The sequence below is a fragment of the Hemicordylus capensis genome, chromosome 2 (assembly GCF_027244095.1).
Source record: "Hemicordylus capensis ecotype Gifberg chromosome 2, rHemCap1.1.pri, whole genome shotgun sequence".
Lineage (NCBI taxonomy): Eukaryota > Metazoa > Chordata > Lepidosauria > Squamata > Cordylidae > Hemicordylus > Hemicordylus capensis.
In genome coordinates, this window is record NC_069658.1 from 32710133 (window position 1) to 32723414 (window position 13282).

The window sequence follows — 13282 nt, forward strand, 5'->3', positions numbered from 1 at the left end:
AGTTCAGATAAGACACCCATGGTCTTGGTGACATGGGGTCCCACCAAGAGCATGCCCACTCTGACATTACCAGAGGACATCCCAACATGCTCTCAAGGTGCCCCTTAATTGCATGAAGGGGCTGTCCATCTGAACAGCCCCCTCATGCGATTGAGGGACACCCCAAGAGTGTATCAAGATGTCCTCTAGGGATGTGCACAAACCATTTGTGCACCCTCCAGTGGGGTGGTTGCTGGTCATGTGCGTGTTGACGGCCCACAGAGGCTGCAGGAAGCAGCACCGCAGCCCTGCACCGGCATTTGCAAAGCAGGCACCACCAGCAGAAAAGCAGCAGGGCAGGGTGAGCAGGCAAGGAGCGCCTTACCTGCTTTTTAAAGGAACCACTCCCTGCCCCATTGAGCCGGTTTGAATGCTGGTGCTTGAAACGGTTCGGGGCTTCCAAGAGGAGGTGCTGAACCAGCTCGTACACATCCTTAATGTCCTCTGTTGACATTGGAGCAGGCATTCCTTTGGCACAACCCCAACCATACCATGTGTGCCAGTAAGCATCTTGTCTGAACACTGTGCACATGCAGCAGTGAGAGTCCCAACTATGGCTGTGCTACTGCTTGAGCAGGGGAAGGGGCCATTTTCTGAAGCCCGAAGTAAGCTAAGGTGACAGCTTAAAGAATGTTGCAGATGGCAGAACTTTCAGCAGAGTGTCATATGCAAGAGAATTAAACACACACCTACAAACATACACATATAAACATACACAAACAATTACTTTAAAGATTGAAGCCAGTGTGTTAGGGTCTTAAGTCTAAAGATCCTGAAGTTCTCTTTGTTTTCTAATATTCTTGGATAAGATGGTTTCTTTCTATGAAAAATTTCCTAGTCAAAGGGGTCCATCAGAACAAAGAGGTTTCACAACAGGTTGTCTGAATTTGTTCACACAACCTCCAGGGACAACCTTTTGGTGACACTTCTTTCAGCAGGAAGAGGAAATTGGCTAAAATTGCCCGACCGCACAGCACTAGTCTGGATGCTGGCCACTTAAACTTTAGAAATGGAACATTTTCCAAGGAAAAATAAAGTGACTTTAGATAAATTCATGGAGGACAGGTCTATCAATGGCTACTGGTCTGAGGGCTATAGGCCACCTCCAGCCTCAGGGGCAAGAGGCCTCTAAATACCTCCAAATGCAAGATGCAGGGGAGCAACAGCAAGAAAGAGAGCGTGCCCTCAGCTCTTGTCTGTGGGCTTCTCAGAGGCATCTGGTGGGCCGCTGAAACAGGATGCTGTTCTCAATGGGCCTTGGGCCTGATCCAGCATGGCTGTTCTTATGTTCTAATGATGTGCGATGTTACGTCTCTGTAACACTGCACTGCAAGGCTGCTGCAGACTTTAAAGCAAGGCCTGGCATTGTTCTCCATAGCTTCATTGTTTTCCATGTGTTTGCCCATTCATAACAATGGGGCAACCTGTAGAAATGCTTCTTCCCCATCTGCTGCTTCAGAACGGCATCAAGGTGGCTTTGAATTCTGCAGCAGCCTCAGGGCTCAGTGTTATGAAGCTATAACACTGTGCATCATGTAAGTTATTATGGGGAAATTCCACCCCACATCTCTGATCACTTGTCCTGAGACATTAGGGACAAAGAAAGAGTGGTATCCTTTATGACTTTGGCGGCAGTAGGGGTCTGGCAAGATTGGAGTGGGCCTTGGAGAAAAATGGAAGATATGTTCCTGCCCCTGCACCTCCCTGCTTTCTTATTTGGAGAATCAGGAGGCAGAGCTGGTGGGCCTCCTCTCCCTAAGGGTCCCAGGGACATTTCTCTTCCCACCCCCAACGTTCAATTATAGCTATGTCCCTGAGTATGCTCTTTCAGTGCAAATGTGCAACTAGAGCATATTATTCTAACCAGTGAAATGAGAATCATCCCCTATTCAAAACCTCCAAATATTCTTCACCTCACCCCCTGCTAGGACATGCTATGTGCTCATCCCAGGCAGCCTGGGTTATGTCAGACAGTTATTCATCATATTGGAATTTTTCCAAACTTTCAACCTTCAGATAACTTTCCCTCTGTCAGCTTGTCTGCTGAAGAATCTCTATGCATTGTACGCAATTCTGCACAATCACTGTATAAGCTTCTGGAAGCATATGGACAATAAGTGGACAATAAGTCCATAGGGTGTACTAGCTAGGCTGATTGAATCACTGTGTCCACCAATTTAAGTCAAATATGCCAAACTGTTAAATAAATACTTTTTATATACATCAGAGAGAGAGAGAGAGAGAGAGAGAGAGAGGGTGAACAAGCTTTTCTAAACAGAACATCTAGCCTTCCCCCCCTTCAAACTAACAGGAGAAGGGGGGAATTTGAGGGGCTGGTATTTCTCTTTAAGGGATAAATCCATGTGTGTGTGTGTCTGTGTGTGTGTGTGTGTGTGTGTGTGTGTTGTGTGTGTGTGTGTGTGATTTGCTAGGGCTAGCATTTGCCAGGGCTAGCAAACTCCAGTGTTTGTCCCTGCCTGGAGGGGGTGGAGTCATCTAGGGCTGTGGGAGGCCCCACAATCCTTTGACCCACATCCTGTGTCTCAGTTTGAAACCTACTCTCTACATAACAGGTGAAGGCCTGAGAGCATAGCAAACAGGGATAGCAAACATGTCATTGCAGTTTTGTGGGAGTTTAGCGGGAAGTGTGCGGCGGTGCCTGGAACAAGCTCCCGTGATCACAAGAAGCCCGGTGGAAAAGATAAGGTTACAAATCCCTTCCTCATATAATTACTGAGCTCTCACTCATATTCTTGAGGAAGTCTGGACAGTTAAATAGCTCACCATTACAGCTGAGACCTATCCTTCTAAATACTGTAAACCCCTCTGTAAATACTGTAAATCCCTCTAAATACTGTAAACAGACAACAAAACCAGTATGAAGATAGAAAGTCAGCAGGGGAGGGGGCACTTCCCAGTGTATTGCACAGAGTGCCACATGTATGACTATTTGCTTCATGGGCAGTTCGGGAGAGATGGAAAGTACGGTCCATGTTATTTTACACTGCCAGTTTTATAACCTACCTGTTTGGCCTGGCCTTCCAGTGCTCTTAAATTGTTTTAAAGGGTCATTGATGTTTGTGAACCGCCCTGAGCTATTTTGTAAGGGCGGTCTAAAAATTGAATAAACAAACAAACAAATAATGATGCTAGATTTGAGCTTATTTGCCCTGAACTTGCCTTATACCCAGATTTGGATGATAATTTATGTTTAACTCATCTTTTAGCTGAACAGAACATAGCCAGATTGTGGAAGGTTGCCAAATGTTGTTACATTGTGGGTAGGATACGTTTGGAGGTTATGAATAGGGCTGATAGAGGGCTGATAGCTCCTCTGCTATCAGGGAGAATGAAGGTCTTGGGGAAGGAGGACATCGATCAGAGGAAGAGGGAAATGCTCCCTTAGAAGGGATGCCTTCCGTGGAAGATAAGCCCATATCCTCTTGCACAGGGGATACTCCTCCGGGATGTGGGGGCCTTCTTGTAGTGGGTATAGAGAGAGGGGGTTTGTGACCCGTGTGTTGATTGCACGGTGACTTGCCTGCCTGTTGAGAAGGTTGTGGACATCACACAAATCGATGGAAAGCATCCTCAAAGATAAAATGGTAAAGCACATAGAAGATCAGGCCCTGCTGGAAGAGAACCAGCATGGCTTCCGCAAAGGTAAATCTTGCCTCACCAATCTTTTGGAGTTCTTTGAGAGTGTCAACACGTGAGTGGATCAAGGTGATCCAGTTAACATAGTATACCTGGACTTCCAAAAGCTGTTGACAATGTTCCTCATCAAAAACTCCTGAGAATACTTAGCAGTCATGGGTTAAGGGGACAAATACATGTGTGGATTGCTAACTGGTTGAAAGACAGGAAACAGAGGGTAGAGATAAAAGGAGAGTTTTAATAATGGAGGAAAGTAAGAAGTGAGGTTCCCCAGGAATCTGTACTGGGGCTGGTGTTTTTTTAATTTATTCATAAATGAGCTAGAAGTACGGGAAAGCAGCAAGGTGGCCAAATTTGCAGATGATACCAAACTCTTTCAGGTAGTGAAATCCAAAATGGATTGTGAGGAGCTCCAAAAGGATCTCACCAAACTGGGGGAGTGGGCAACAAAATGACAAATGCGGTTCAAAGTTAGCAAGTGTAAAGTGATGCACATTGGGACGAAAAACCCCAACTTCAAGTATACGCTGATGGGATCTGGGCTGTCGGTGACTGACCAGGAGAGGGATCTTGGGGTCGTGGTGGACAGCTCATTGAAAGTGTCGACTCAATGTGTGGCAGCTGTGAAAAAGGCCAATTCCATGCTAGGGATCATTAGGAAGGGTACTGAAAATAAAACTGCTAATATTATAATGCCCTTATACAAAACTATGGTGCGGCCACACCTGGAGTACTGCGTACAATTCTGGTCACCGCATCTAAAAAAAGACATTGTAGAACTGGAAAAGGTGCAGAAGAGGGCAACCACGATGATCAGGGGCCTAGAGCACCTTTCTTATGAGGCAAAGCTACAAAACCTGGGGCTATTTAGTTTAGAATAAAGACGACTGCGGGGAGACATGATAGAGGTCTATAAAATCATGCATGCTGTAGAGAAAGTAGATACAGGGAAATTCTTCTCCCTATCACATAATACTAGGATCAGGGGTCATCCCATGAAACTGATTGGCAGGAAATTTAGGATGAACAAACGGAAGATGCATAATCAACTTGTGGAATTCTCTGCCACAAGACATGGTGGCAGCCAACAACCTGGATGACTTTAAGAGCGGTTTGGATAACTTCATGGAGGAGCGGTCTATCAATGGCTACTAGTTGGAGGGCTACTGGCCACCTCCAGCCTCAAAGGCAGGATGCCTCTGAGTATCAGTAGCAGGGGAGTAACAGCAGGAGAGAGGGCATGCCCTCAACTCCTGCCTGTGGCTTCCAGCGGCATCTGGTGGGCCACTATGTGAAACAGTATGCTGGACTAGATGGGCCTTGGGCCTGATCCAACAGGGCTCTGTGTGTGTGTGTGTGTGTGTGTGTGTGTGAGAGAGAGAGAGAGAGAGAGAGAGAGAGAGAGAGAGAGATAGATTTGTAGCCAACATATGTGTTTTGCTTAAACAAATTTTAACAAAGATTGTACATTGTCTTGTACTTTATTGGTGCAAAAAAGAATGAAAATACTCTATTTTTGAACAATAATGCCCATCTGCCTATTGTGGTGTTTTTCGTCAATCCATTCCCTGAGCCAGGCCAGCTTTTGAATGGGGCTTTACTTACTTATATTCCAGTCCTGGGGTAGAACCGAGACTAACAAAAAGACAGCAGCAAGAGCACTGAAGGCAGACTGCACTTGCCTCTCTGTAAATAATATCTGTCTCATTAAACTGTTAATATTCTTGATTCAACTTCACGTCCTTCACAGTCCTTGCATACCACAACTCTTGCATCTGGATTCTATGCCCATCTTCCCTCCTGTCCCCTGATAAAATTAGTTAATTTTAATAGGGGCGTAGCAAGGTTGTATTGGGCCCAGAAACAAGATTTTAAAATGCCCCCCCCACAGAAGCTCAGCTCATGAAGTAAAGAAATCTTAAATGAGGCTGAATAATGGTAACAAAAAGCATAGTAAAATAAATCTATCTATCTATCTATCTATCTATCTATCTATCTATCTATCCTATGTGCCACAATAGAACATCATCCTAAATTATTTTAAAAAGGTTTCGTAAATTGTGGATGACGCAAGTCATGTAATGGTACTAGAGGAAGACATGCTGTTCTGGTAGCTCCAGATCTTAATACTCCCAGACAACTGTCTCCCCTTGCCCTATTATAGTTATGCCCCTGAATTTTAATTAAATAACCCAAACCCTAAATGGCTGTTCAGAAATAGTAGGTTAATCCATCTTCCATGGGTGACATGGAAACCAGGCAGCCATCAAAAGATGTGTAACCATTTCATTATAGTCTAGACTATAGTTACAAAGGGTTGTCTACGGATGGAAAGGGTGGTAGAAAGAACTGAATGGCCACATCATTGTTTTATGTGAGAGTGCATACTAGAACACAGCACTGCTGTGATTGTGCCTTTTGTGGGGAGGTTGGCAGTACTTGTCTATTACAGACCTTCCGAGTGAAGGATAGTAGCCTGGCATGTCACAAGGTTGGACTGGGCTCTGGGCCACAAAGTGAAGAAAGGTGCCTGTCCTTCTTCAGAGAGGTGTGAGCCAGGGTCGCCAGAACCTAAGAGGTATACTCGTGGGTCAAATGGGCTGTAAGCCAGAATTTGGCTTTTCCCCCCAGCCAAATCTGGCCACTTAGGTGTGAGCAAAGAGCAAGCTTTCACCTACCATCCCTCACTGGCCCAGGGACGTTTGCCTCCCTCACACACCTTGTTCAATTGTGTAGAGGTCAAGATCTGTGTAAAGGTCCAGATCTGTACACGGGCGCAATCATTCACAGATGGCGTTGAAGGCAGGTATAGCAGTACACTTCCTGTCTGTACCATGCATTTGAGGGACCTGTACTCAAGACCACTTTTTAAATGAATGCAGATAGTCATTCACAGAAAAACATGACCTGTGTTGAGGTCATAACCAAAAAAATAAACAAATAGCACGCCGCCACCCCCCCCGCCCCGCCCAAGTAATCTGAGCACGGATTTTCTATTTTGGAAAGGAGATTGACTCCAATAATTGCAATCTCCTTTCTAGTCCCCTATTTTCTAAGCTTTGCTGACTTTGTACCTGTGCTCTTCCATTCTTTAAAAGGTGTGGGGGGGATGCCTAATCTGAGATCACCAGGACGTGAAAAAATGCAAACATAAACACTGGCTACACAGTGACATAAATTAGTACTTTAACGTTTTCTACATATCAACTCTGAACTGAAAACAATAATTTCCTAAAGTTTAATTTGATCAACACGCTTCCCCTCCTCTTCCACTAAAAAGCCTATTTAGTATTCTGGGTAATGATTACCATATAGACACAGTGTTCGTTACAGTGTTCTGTCTATCTAAAATTACTTGGAAATGATCTATCATTTCCAAGAAATTTCAAGGGCAGGTTTTTTTTATAAAATAGGCACATGATAAGGAGCTTAGTTCTCTTGCAGTTGCATTGGGCTTTCCTTAATCAGCCCATTACTGGGAACCCTGCTCAGAGTCTTACTCAGAGCCGTACTCAGACAGGGATCCTGTTTAAGAAGTTACTCAGGATTAGTGAGCCCAGCAGAGCTGATTGTGAAGAGCCGAGCAGTGTGAAGTGCTGAGAGGAGGTTTGCAGGGAGAGTGGGTTTGACTCACTCGCCTGTTGCCGGGCGGATGGATTGCCCGTCCAGATGAGCGGTTACTCTCCTGCGGACCACCCACACCTCAGTTACTCTTGGGGTCAGGCTTAGGGAAGCGCGACCATGTGGTACCCTGACCCCCCCCCATAGCCCCATTAATGCACCGTGCAAGTGCGCATTAAATTACTGGGAGGCCCCCACCCCGAGTGTGTCCACCATGGCTGCAAGCAGTTGTGGCAGACACACACGATCAAGTAACCCGGTGATACTTGGGTTAGATCTTATACACCTGGGTTAGGTGGCAGACTACTTAAATGGGCTCGCTGCGCCACCACTGGGAGCCATGCGGCTCTCGGTGGTTCACACACGCAGCAGAAACTGAGCTGGTCTCCCGTAGCCCGGTTTCTGCTGCACATGTGAATAGCCTCTGAATTGCAGGGCAATCCTTGTCAAAGCACTCTGGTTTACCAGCATTTAACCAGGATAGGTAAGCCAAATAGATAACAAGGATCACCCTGAAATTCTGGGTTTACACAGTCCGTGCCACTGGGCTCATTCAACTTGATTAACTTTTAAACTGGGATCCTTGTGATAAGGGGTGGGTGAATGTCTTCTATGAACTTGAGCAGCAACCTGCCAGGGTCCTTTTGCGGGCTGCTTCTGTCTGCATTGGGGCCCTGCTCCCCTGCTGTTTTGCCGCCTCCACAGTGGCTCCAGGAGCTGCAGTGGCTTCCTAAACTTTGGATGCTATACAAATATCACAGTCCAGCACCTATTGCTGGACTATGATGTTTTTATAGGGTGCAGAGGCCAGGAAAAGCTTAGAAGCTGCTGCTGCAGCTCCTGAAGCCTGAGAATAGCATGGGAAACATACTGTTGGAATAGGTCAGAAGTAGATAGTGTCATATGGTGGCAACTGAGCAATCAAGCAGTATCCCTCTTAAATACTTACCATGGAAAAAGGAGAAAGGGAGAGGATAGCGTGAACTTTAGTAACCCTGTTGTGGAATCAATTTTTGAAGTATGGAACCAAAGAGAGAAGAAGCTGAATTATGGCACATAACCCTGGGAATCATGCGATACTTGAACCGGCTGAAGTGCAGTTGTGCAGTAGGTCAGCCAAGGTTTTCCCACATTTGAGATTTTGCAGTGGACAAAACCTGATGATACAGGGATTTCCCCTATTTTTCAAGCACAGGCTGCTTTGGGGGGAAAACATTCAAGATGAGAGCCACTTCCCGCCATGCTGACTGTGCTGTGCTTTTCTTAGCGCTGGGAGGGCCCTTTAAGTGATATGGAGCCCTCTCTTAAGAGTTCTGTGGGGAAGGTGCTGGGAAGGGCTACATTCCCCAGGCCTTCGTGCACACCTTCCAAGATGGCTCAGGAGCTCAAAAGGGCTCCATTTCCCTTAAAGTAACCCCCTGGCCCTGGGGAAAGTTCAGCACTGCACAGTGGGAATGGTCACCTCTGCACAGTGATGAAAGAGGAAGAACCCCAATATATGATCTAGTCCTCAATCTGCATAATAATCAAATATATTTCAGTCAGAAATATTTATATTTCTGATTAAAAGATATTTGATTCTTAAGCAGTTCATAAGTTCATAAACAATGTTGATCCACCATTTATGAATCCACTATGCAGAAAGATATATCACGTGTAGTCATAAATACATCCCAAATACTCCAAATTTATAATATCTACTCCAGTTTATAAGATCTACTTCCAATAATGAAAATCAAAGCCATACACTAAAACATATGAATGAATAAAATGTCCTTTTTGTTGTAAAATCTTAAAAAACCTTAAAAGAGTCCCAAAGGATGTTTCTCATAGAGTTCCAATGACACCTACTTACTCCAAGGGATTTCTTTGCAATCCTTTGCCATATATGAACATCTACATGTTCGCCTTGATGCTCAACATATCATCATATAGTCCAAGGAGATTGTTAGTAATCTACTAACAAGCCAGACGTATCCACAAGCCAGGTGTGTTTCGACTATGGAGTCAACTTCACCACTGACATTAATTAACAATCAAACTCCTTGTAATGCAATGCAATCACTTGAAAGTATATAATATTTAAATGCCATCATAAAAGAACTATCTTAGCAAACATCTTTCCCTCTCTCCGCCCTGCACCCCTACCCCTTGAACCCCTTTAGAGTAGAAATCCCCTCTGCTTGTAAAGGGGAATCCTCACCGGATTCCCCTTTATGAGCACAGCCACCCAAACTAGGTTGATCTGGGCTGAAGCGATTTGACCACAGGAAATGAATGGGGACTTTTACACACAGCAGGCTTTACCGCAAGTTAATGGGGAGGCTTTACTGTGAACTTGAAATTGTCCCCAAAAAACTGACACAAATAGTGGATTTTGGGGGGCTCAAATTTGAACCAAACCACCGAGAACCGTTCCATGCACACCCCTAGGAACTTCCTCTCTGGACTTATAAAGCATCTACCCTGCTTGCATCCAATTGACTCAAAAGCCTCATGCCCAGCTAATGGTGTCATGTACATCCCACCCGCAAGGCTGGCTGCAACTCCCCCCCACCCCTGATATCGCACTGGGCGATGTGGTGTTTGGGATAAATCCATTCCTTGATCCAGGCCAGCTTTTGAATGGGGCTTAATTACTTGTATTCCAGTCCTGGAGTAGAGGCGGGGCTAACAAACAGCCAGCAGCAAGAGCACTGAAAAACAGTCTGCACTTGCCTCTCTGTACATTTCATTATTTCACTAAACTATTAATATTAATAACTAATAATTAATATTCCTGATTCCACTCCACTGGTATCACTTGCATACCATAACTCTTTCCCTTGGATTCTACAGGCGACAGGGTAGGGGCAGCTTTGCGGATTCGTTCTCATTCGAGGCATGGTTGGCAGAGACAAAAGGGAGGATCTTCTCAGTTGTGGTGCCCACTCTCCAGAACTCCCTGCCCTGGCAGATTCATTTACCTTCTCCACCTCCGATTCTGTATGTCACGTGGCCTTTTCCCTGCATTCTAATTTTATCTACCTCTTCTCTGATCTCTGATGTTTGAAAATGGAGATTCCCCCCACTGCTGTACAGTTTTCTAAGGATGTGTTTTATTTTTAAACCACTTTAGATGATCCATTTTTGGAGCAGAAAGGGGACATATTAGTAAATGTGTAACAAACAAACAGCTCCTACCCCTCTGACAGTGTACTTTTGAGTTCCAAGCTCAGAATCTGGATATGATTGTTCCAAAGAAATGTGTATGGATGCAGAATTTTTGCAGGTGATCTTATGTACATATGTGCATACAGTGTAGCAGCTCATATGATCAGGTTGTGAGTGAGTTCCTGGTTTTGTAACATACTTCAGTAGTGGAGGGTGGAGGGGGAAGCAGTGCTGCTAATAATGTTGGCTCTATAAATTAGAGGTATGAAAGCATCTATCAAGGTTATTGTGAGCTAACCATAAAGAATCCTTGTATATCCTATTGCCTGAGTAGTTAGCAAGTAATTTGGCACACCATTGGGAAGTAATTCCTCATATCTGAGAGGGGCAGAGGTTGCTATTCAACCCTGGAAAAATATTTCATGTGAAAACATAATTTTTCCTCCTTTCCCCCCTCCTTCAGGCTTAAAAGAAATCAGATGCGGTAATGAATGTATTTCAACAGAAGCATAGAAATGGAGGTAAAGGGGGACTTCTCATCAGCCTTTGTAGAAATGCAGAACCTTCGGAAAATTTTCCTATCAAGAAAACGACATAAGTACTATCTTCTTTTCAAAAGAAAGGATTCACTGACTATTGTATGGAAGACTCTTGACAGTTCGTTTTCTTCGGGGTAGCAAGATTTTTACATTTGAAGCTTGTCCAAATCATATACATAAAAAAAGACCAGTCTTGCTTTTTCATAAAGTCCTCTGTGAAAATGTCATGTTTGGGGCTCAAAGAAGCTTCCAATTTATTCCAATTGGTAGAATTTCAGGAATAAAAATATAAGGTTAATCTACCCTAATTGGAACTGTGGCAAGCTTGTCACTGGAGAATCTGGCTCAGGCCCTTTCAATCTCACAAGCTCTCTGCAATTTGCTAGGAATGCAAGTGGCATGAAAATTGGGCAACTGAACTAATGAAGACACACACACACACACACACACACACACACCATTCTCCAACGCTTAAGATAATGAAAAGCATAAGATAGTATTGAGAAGGAGTTCGTATCACAGCATTGATTCAGGTGATTTTTTAAAATGCATTGTTATAAACCAGGGGGCACAACTCAAATTTCCTGGTGGGCTGGAACCAAGCATGACTTGGTGTGCATGGGCTGCGGTCAATTTTCAGCACATTCGTTATTATACTAAAATTCATTATTACAAAATTAAAGAAAGTGAGGAGGCAGAGGGCTGGGGCAAGAGGAAAGAGGGATGGTGTTAGTGGGTTCTGGCCCAGGGTCAGAACATCTGGTCTGGGTGAGGAACATCTGGTCTCAAGTGGACAAATGCATTGAGCTGCTGCTGCTGTTTGTCGCTGGAGAGGCTAAGAGCTCTTCATGGATTTTGCTGTTGCTGCAGGACTTGCCTTCCTGTGGGCCAGCAAGAAAAGTCCCTGTGGGCCAGATCTGACCCCCAGACCTTATGTTGTGCAGGCCTGTTATAAACCAATCACATGAAATTTGGTTAAAGCTGGGCTCCATGCAACATCCCTGAGCTTCAGGAACACGCATCGCCTCACCCCCATCCAGTGGTGGTCTGTACAGGTGGGGCGGGGCGGGGGGGGGGCAGAAAATAAGCAGCAGGTGTGGCTCATTTCCACTCCTCTCACCCCACCCTGGCTGTCTCGCTCTTCCTTGCCAGCTCCTGCTGCTACATTAACTCCAGGTGTGCAGGCTGGTCATTCACTCCGTTCCGCAGCTCACCAAAGGACTGGCCCATGTGCCTGGGGTTAACGTGCTGGCAGAGTGAGGTGAGGGAAAGTGAGGCAGTCGGGGTGGGGCAAGAAATAGAAATGAGCTGCAGCTGCAGCCCATTTTCCACCACCACCTCACCCAGATGGGCCACCATTGCTCCCATCCCCACACAAATATCCAGGAATATAAACTTTTGCATTTCCCAGCTGGTGGGGGAGGGGTGTGTGGCAGATGAAACCTGGGTTTTTTTGGTTTTTTAAAAAATGTTCAGACAAATGAACAGTCCATGTAGATACAGACATTAAAATAAGCAGTAGGAGAAACACAACACCTATTCTGAGCAGGAACTGAAGCCTTCAAGCTTATGTACCCTAACCTGGCACTGAAACAATTAAACAACGAGGCTGTTCTCATGTGCAGCCTGACCTGAACTAGGGATGCCCAGCCTGGGATAGGCTGCACGTGAGAACTCCCAGGATGGGGCCCGATCCCAGTGGGCCAGCACTGCCTAGCCTGGCTGCTAGCCGAGCTTAAGGGAGCAAGCATTCCCTAGACCCTGGCTACCTGCTTGTGTGCAAGCAGGGGCTGCTTCCAGCCTGACTGCACACAAGCCTTGAGTGACTTGGGGGAATCTCTCACACACTGCATTGTGAGATTCATGGAGGCTGGGACAATGGGTCCCGGACTCTGTTTACCAATGCTGCCGGGAGCAGCGTGGAGATTCATCTGTGCTGCTCTCAGCAGTGCTGGTTGTGTGGCTGTGTGGCTTGCTCACCGCCCAGGCTGTGAGCCGTCCTCTGGGGGCAGGTAGGTTGGACCCTGCCTTTCCCCACCACCCAACCACCCATGCATATGTCTCGTCGTGTGAGCAGCCCCATAGTGAGACTTGCTCTGAGGCACTGATTGCTAGGGATTTAAAAGATCAGGGCCCAGGGTTCACAGAGCTTGGCTTAGCCCCATAGCTTGCCCCCCCCTGATAATTAACCCTTTTTATGCTCCCTAAAACAATCCAAATATTTATTTATTTATTTATTTATTACATTTATATCCTGCTGTTCCTCCAAGGAG